Genomic DNA, 8,088 nt, shown 5'->3' with positions numbered 1-8,088 from the left:
TAAATTTTAGTATAAGTTCGATGAATAACCTTATTGGGACAGTCATGCTCATTTGTTTAGGTGTTGTCTTTGGTTGCCTTTGTGCTGCAGTGGAAGAACTGAGTAGTTGCAAGTGAGACGGTATGACTGACAAAGCCTACAATATTTACCCTCTGGTCCTTCACAGAAAAAGTCCACCAAGCCTTGCTCTAAAGTGTAGACGGAAGACCTAATTCACCGATAGTAGGAGTCCACGTGGAAGGCTGGGCAGCCAAGGGAGGGGACCAAGTATCTCTGGGAAAGTCAGGGGCAGAGGCAGCCCACGACCCATCTTCCCAGCCGGAACCCCGTCCAGGGGGCTAAGAAGGACCTTTGGAGGTGTATCCTTCCCGAGTCAAGAGAGCCAAGAATTGGAACTGAGAGGTGACAAAGAGGCAGGGGCTTTGGGGTTTGCTGCCATGTGGCATGGCCGACTGGCTCCAGTTCCCTGCCACCTCCCAGACCCCTCCAGGGTGTGGGAAGGGGACACCCGCACAAGGGGAAGAGGGGCTGCCAATACATCTTACTCTCACCTTCCTGAAGGCTGACTTATTCAGGACAAGCTGGAGAAGCAGGTTTGAGAATCCTCAGGGGGGAGCCATGCCCGTCACCGTGGATTCTGGACTTGAGCCCACGGGGTGAGAAGTGGCAGCTTCTCCTCCCGTGGCAGGGCTCAGCCACGGCGCCACTGGGGTCGGCCCTGACCCGCCCTCCACCACCTATGAAGAAGGGGTTCAGCCAGCGTGCTTTGCGCTGCCACCTTCCTTCTGCATCCACATAGAGGAGGCCAGGCAGCCTGAGACACTTGGGAAACTTGCCTTGAAGAACAACCAAGAATCACAGAGATGAACAGAAGACCTTGTGCTTGGGTGGCATTTCCTCGGGACCAAGGGGGGAAGGGTCCCTGTGGGGGTCAACCGCAGGAGACCATCTTGAACAGAACTGACAGCAACTCTTTTGAAAGCTCACACCTGCAGTGCTGGCCCCGCCTCTCCCCATTTGTTCATTCATTCATTCAACACATATTCATGGGGTCCTTCTGTGGGTTGAGCTCACCCTCTGGTAGAGAAGATTCTCTGCTACGGGGAGAATGTTATAAGTAAAATACAAATAGCTAACATTTATTGAGAACTTACTTGGTACCAGGCACTATTCTAAGCCTGTATAAAATCACTTAATGCTCTCAAAAACACTGTGCGGAAGAGAGGTACTGTCATTATCCCCTTATTATAGATGGGAACACACAAGCTCAGTGAGGAGGGGGAACCTGCCTGAGGTCACCCAGCTGGGAAGGGGCAGAGCCAGCAGCCTATGATCCAGTCTTGTCTGATTTCAGAAGCCAAAGTCCTAACCACAGCTTGAACTTGGGTGTTCCAAGGACAGAGAGACACAGGCTCACTGGGAGGATCAGGGGAGACTTCTCGGAGGGGGTGGCATTGGAGCCGGCATTGAAGGAGGTAGGATTCAGGCATGGGGCTGGGGAGAGGGTATTCCAGGCTTTGGGGATATCAGGATCAGCAGCAGGAGGCTGGTAAGTAGGAGGCTAGTTTAGAAGATTCTAGGGGGGGGCGGTGAAAGGGATTGTGGAAAGTGGGAAAACTAAAAACTCCTGAGACATTTGCCTTGGACTTTTCTCTTTGGAATCTTGGCTCTGCGGTCCCAGGCCTGATGTCCCCAGCCGGCCCTCCACAGAGCTGAGTGAGAAATTCTAAGCCAGTGTGAGAGAAAGAGAGGCTCCACTTGACCTTGACCTTGCCCAGGCCTGCACACACCAGTGGCCTTGAACTTGTTTCCCAGGGCTCAGGCTTGGTCTGGCCAGCAGGGATTCCCCTGAAGGGAGCCTGGGCTTGCTCCCCCGCTGAGATTCCAGATCCTGCCTGTGAATTTTCCGTGGGACCATCACCCTGGTACTGTGGGGAGGAAGAAAGAGGGAATTGGTTTCCTTTGCAAGCATGCAGCTTGTGGCTTCTCCTTACCAGGCTGGACCCACTGTCCCCTTCTGAGATAGAGTAGGGGAAATTTTACCTTGGAGAGCCTGGGAGACCAAACTGGGAGATTTAGCAGCTGACATCCCAAAAGAATGAGCCTCAGGCATCCAAGCTGTGTCCCTGGCACCTACGTCAGTGCTCAATAAATATCTGTGAAGGAAGGAAGAATGTAAGTGGGTAATGATGGAAGGGGTTTGTCCAGGGAGGTGTAGAACAGGCCTCCAACTGCCAGAAGCTTCCCGTCTAGTCAGGGAGGTGGGTGGGAGTGGCAGTGAAATGTTATAATGATAACATTTTTCATAACTCAAGTTTGAGGCACCAAAGGCAATATGGGGGAGGTATATGTCAACACGAGGGTGGGGAAGCCTTTCCCAGAGGGGGGCTTCCCCAACCCCAGTTACAGTCTGAAGAGGCTCTGAGCTCCCGCTCAGCTCAGCGGTGGCTTTTCCTTGAGGTCCTTCTGAGCCGGGCCCCTCTCACCCAGTTTGGCATGTCAGGCCCTCATGTGGTCTCTGCTGCTCTCTGCCGAGGATGGAGATTCCAGAACCACACTGATATGAGTGTGTCTTCCCTGGAGCGGAAGGAGGGGGCCTGGGTGACTTGGCACCCCACCCCCTGGGAGCTGTGAAGCTTACTTTCTCTGCTCAAACAGTGGGGGAGGCGTTGTGCTTTTTGCCCAAACCCAATTGCAGCAACTGCATGTGAAGGGAGAAACATGGCAGCCCCAAGCCACAGTCATGGTGCCTTGTCCCATGGGGTCCCCTGGTAGGAGGGTATCTGCCCATGCCCTCCAAGTCACCCACTTTTCCATGGCAAGGGTAATGGTGGTGGCTCTGGTCCACCCCTCTTCCCTGGTCCCCTCAGGATCTCAAACTCTAGAGACCCTAGGCTCTGACCCTGCCTTGTCAGTCTCCGAGGGCAGGCAGCCGTGGCAGGGAAGGGGGACCACCAGAATAATCTCCATGCAGCTTTACATGACTGAGTCTCACCCATCTCTACATTTTCATACCACAACCCGGGGATTCAGAGAGGTTAAGTGACTTGCCCAAGGTCACACAGCCAGGAATGGCAGTTGGGGCCTGAAACCCTCTGATTCTCTGTCTAGTGCTACATCATTGTGTCAGTGGCCTCAAGAGACCGAGAAAAGGAGATAAGAGGCTTAGTCCAGACACCCCCATTCTGAGGAGCAGGTCAAGGAGGCAGAGAGTCCCAATTGAGGATTCCTGGTTCCAGATAATGGAGATTGTAGCCAGAGCCAAAGAAGGGAAAGTGAAAAGGTGAGAAATGCTGGTGGCGAAGCTCCGATTTCTCCACATCTGGAGGCAGGACATCCTGGACAAGTGTTCACACTTTCGTTTGGTGACTGCTGCTTCAGGATGCCCTCTGCTGCCCGCTCTCTGGGGTGGAGTGGGGGTGGGGACAGGTGTCAGTTTATGTGGAACGCTGGGAGCCCTGCCTTCCAGAGGAAGCACCAGACTAATGCTACATCTGGGGTCCCAAAGTTGGAGAAACAGCAGCATCTCTGGAGCTGAGGTGGGGGGAGGTAGGAGAACGTAACTGATTAATTAATGAATCCATTTTATTCATTTATTGAGCAACTGCTACATGCCAGGCACTGTGCTGGGAGATGAGAATACATAGTAAGTGACAGCCAAAAAACAACAGCAAATCTTTCTTTCAGCCCTCACCATGTGCCAAGCCAACAGTTTTACATGTGTTACTCACTTATTCCATATCACACACGTGTGGAGCTCAGAGAAGTTAAGTAACTTTTCCAAAGTCACAGAGCTAGGGGCTTCCCTGGTGGCGCAGTGGTTGGGAGTCCGCCTGCCCCGGTCCGGGAAGATCCCACATGCCGCGGAGCATCTGGGCCCGTGAGCCATGGCCGCTGGGCCCGCGCGTCCGGAGCCTGTGCTCCGCAACGGGAGAGGCCACAGCGGTGAGAGGCCCGCCTACCACAAAAAAAAAAGAAAAAGAAAAAGAAAACATGTGTCCCCGGGTTGATGAACTTGGGTATTAAGCGTGGGACTGGGGAGTGTGAACACTGTGGAGACCAGGTTTAGGAGCTGGGACTGCATCCTACAGACAATTGGGAGTCACAGGGCAGGGTGGAGTGGGGAAGACTCATTCTGAAGAAATTACGGCAGCCTTCTGACTTCTTGGAAATAAGAAGTGAAGCAGTGACTATTATAACTTGTGTATACACACACACACACACACACACACACACACACGCACAAGGACCCACAATCCCCCTTCCTCTGATCTCCTGCCTCTTAACTGGATCCCCATTTCTCTGCCAAAGAAGGCGGAACCCCTTGTCCCTGAAAGCATAGCATCCCAGCAGCCACTGCAGACTAGACCCTGGGGACCTCAAAGCCTCTTCCCCTAGAATCCAAATGAAACTGGCCACCAATAACCAGTAGATGAGAAAGGTCACTGCCTGTAAATTGGCACACCCAGGTCCATGGCCAAGCAGCTGTGGAGGCTGCCCAGGACAGCAGTGTGGAGGCGATGAAGGGGAATAGGGGAATATCAGCTCATACACTGGGAGCCAGAGAGGCCTAAATGGAGCAGGCCATGAAGTGAGGGTGCACCGGGGGAAGGGGTCAGCCAGAGAGACCTTGCACATACATTTACAGAGAGAGATTGAAAAGGGGCTTGCTCTTGTTAACTCGGCATTTTCTACCCATTATCCCTAGACCTGAGCCAAGGTAGATCTTATCGTCCCCATTGCACATATAAGGAAACTGAGACTCAGAGAGATTAACTTGACTCACCCAGATCACAGAGCCAGTCAGAGGCACAACCAGGATATTTGTCTCAAAACCCTTGCCAAGTAATCAGACTCAGATTGTGCTTAGGGCAAAACAGAGGCACCAATTTTTTTTTTCTCCTTTGCAATACTTTGGTATTGGTAATCATGATGAAAATCCAATCTTGTCTGGATTTCCTCTAATTTATTCTATGATTTATGTTATGTTTTTAATTGTATGGGAGGTGGCAGAGATGGGCAAATCCATCTTAACAGTACATATAACAACCTCTAGAAGTTCTAGTTCAGTTTATTGAACTATTTGTTCTCTGGTTAGGCCAGGCTGTGTCAGGATGAAGTTTCTTTGACTCTTGGTACTTTCATGCCCCCGTGTTCACAAGTCTACGCCATTTGTATAAACAAAGGAGAGGAGATTCAGGTATGTGTGTGAGGTCTGCAGTTGTTGTGTATATGTGTATTGTTTGTCTCACCAAGAATGCACAAGAAATTGAACGTGTCATCTCAGCTGCCTCTAGTAAGGTAAAATGTGTTGCCAGGGGAGAGACTATAAAATTTCACCAGAGAGCATTATACGGCTTTTGAATTTTGTACCAAGTGCATGTCTTACCTATTCAAATAAATACTGGTTTGCAACATTTACAACCTTGTTTTAAACAAAAACAACATAAAATGTGAATTCAACAACTTCTGCTTTCAACTCTGCAGACACAACCCTGGGGGTTGTGACACAACGGGGACAAGAAAAACAAAGTTCTGGTTACTACCTTGAGGAGGCAGAGAGAATATTACAGAGAATCAAACACAGTTTAAAATCACACCAAATGATCCTGAGAATAAGAATCCAGCCTGGGAAGCCAGGAAAGCCAGAGGCACAGAACTGGGTAGAGAAGTGGTCGGTACCAACTGGCGAGGTGGGGGCAGGGGCTCCAGAGGCCAAGCCCCTCCCAGCAGGAGTTTGCCCGGCGGATGGGGGGAGACATTTAAAGAGGGAGGAGCACAGCCAGAAGATTCCTGCCCTTGAGATAGACCAGTAAGTTAAGAAAGAAGGTGGGACCATGAAGAACCAGCCCCTCACACATCACTGGAACTTCAGGGCTCCCTTCCCCAATCAAGATTCAGTTTCTTTGTCGATAAAATGAAAGGTTTGGCCCAGAAAGATCTCCAGGTGCCTCGCAGCTCTAATATTCTCTGATTTGATGGCTGCAGCCTCCTGCAAACATGCGTAAAATAGATTAGTTTTAGCAGTAGTAAAAAAACTGAAAATCAGATTTATCATTTTAATTAAATATACTTTACATTCTCAATTTCTAGGGAGCAAAATGCTTCCCTCTGCATTAGTTTTCCCTCTGTGGGAGACTTTCGTGTCTGATATGCAATTTAAGAAAATGCCGAACTACCCCCTAAGAAGATACACAATTAACAAGACCCTAACAGGTATTAACAGGAAAGTGGGTCTTGTAGGGGGGAAAAAAGAGCATAAAAAGGAAATGTCAGGGAGGGAAGGGTCAGGTGGGTCAGGATATCAGAGGACTGGGGATCAGGCTGGTAAGAACAATATGCTTTTGTCTCTACGGGTCTCTCAGAAGCGGCTGCCCCTGGAGCTGGGTGGAGCTTGAACAGGGAATCAGGAGGTGGGAGTTTGGACCACTCTCCCATCCGCCCCACTCCCCACCCTTCGGTGACAGAAGGCCAATTGCTCTCTGAACTTTAGAGTACTCAACTACAAAATGGAGCTAAAAATACCTGCTTTGAAGAATGCTGGGAAAAGGTAATTAGATAACATATCTGAAAAAGCTTAGGAATACAATAAAATGTAAAGCACGCAAGCACAAGTGAAAACACCATATTTTTGAAACTCAGATTGGGATCCAGAATGCCTGGGCCCCATCTGGTGAGGTTCTGTGTCCTCTCCGCATGCCTCCCCCTAACATCCTTCCTTTCTGCCATCCTCTCTCCACCCAGGTGCTTGGTCCGCACGGAGTGAAAAGAAAGCAGCGCCTTCACCCAGGGCGAGCATCGTTTCCTGGGCTCTGGGTTCCATGGTCCCAGATCGTAAATTAACAACTGTGGCTGTAAATTACCAGATAAATCTGGACTGGGGTCGCCTGCAGGGATAGCTGAGAATCAACAGGAGAAGGAAATCTACAACAGCGCTTCCCGAGTTGCAGGGAAAGCCCTTAAGATGCCTCAGGGGGAATCAGAAGAGTTTCTGATTTGAAAAAAAAAAAACAAAACTCAGAAATAAAACCAGGAATCCCCACCACCACCACTATTTCCTCCAAAAAGAGTCCAGGAGAAGTCAAGCCCCCAGGCTTCTGCCAGCTCTGGGTTCCCTGCCTCTGCCTTAGCCAGCTGGGGCGTTCACTCGGCGGCGCATTACTCGTGATGACAAGAGCAAATATAGACGCTCTCAGAGAACTGGGGAGAGACTAAGTGGAATGAACGGCATTTAATCTTTAACGAGAGAAATTGCCTCCCCTTGGCAGTGCCCTGCCCATCAGGAGCTACGGCCCCTCATAATTCAAATCCGCACTTAATTAAAAAGGGGATCATCCTGGATTCTGCCCAACTGGCACCGATTCCACTCTCATCCCTCGGGCTGCTGACATTTGTCCATTTGTCTCTCTTTGACAGAAAGGGAAAAAATTCGAAAGGGAAAAAAAGATCCTGTTCCATCTACAGCTTCCAGGGAGGGCCTGTTCTTGAGCTGGGCTGCTTCGTCTAAAGGCCAAGGGTTGAAATCTAAACTAATCGGGGAAGAGACAGAGCAAGACAAGGAAGACTTGGCATTTGGGAGAGTCCTGAGCGGCTGCAGCAGCAAAGAGGAACAGCTGAAGTCACCAGCACCTTCTAAAAATAAAAGTGACTTTGCTCAGGGGCACACTTTGACCCCCAGACTCTTCCCAGCGTTAGGCGCAAACTTTCCTCCCATGACAATACCCCAGATGAAAGGAGGACACATTTATTTAGCCTCGTTTAAAAATATCGAAATGTTCCTCAGTGGGTGTCTGACCAGTTCTCATACGGTTCCCCAAAAGGTGACTCCCGAAAGAGGAGTCCTAAAATCAGCCCCTCCCAGGGATTGGCCTGACCCAAGGAGGTCATTGTGTCTGTCCCTCTACTCCCGAGAATCTCACACCCAGATGAGGGTCTCTCGGGGAAAGCAGAACCTCCCGTCTCAGATTCCTGACTGTGGCCTCTCTCTGCTGTACGAGATCCCACAAGAGTCAGGCTGTGGTGACACCTCCTCTTGTTTCTCCCAGGTTTCCTGAGTACATCCCACCCCTACAACACCCAAGGGAAAGA

Source organism: Lipotes vexillifer, unplaced genomic scaffold (assembly GCF_000442215.2).
Source record: "Lipotes vexillifer unplaced genomic scaffold, Lipotes_vexillifer_v1.1 scaffold1639, whole genome shotgun sequence".
In the NCBI taxonomy this organism is placed as follows: Eukaryota; Metazoa; Chordata; class Mammalia; order Artiodactyla; family Lipotidae; genus Lipotes; species Lipotes vexillifer.
The sequence above is the reverse complement of the archived record's forward strand: the minus strand, read 5'-3'. Positions refer to the sequence as shown.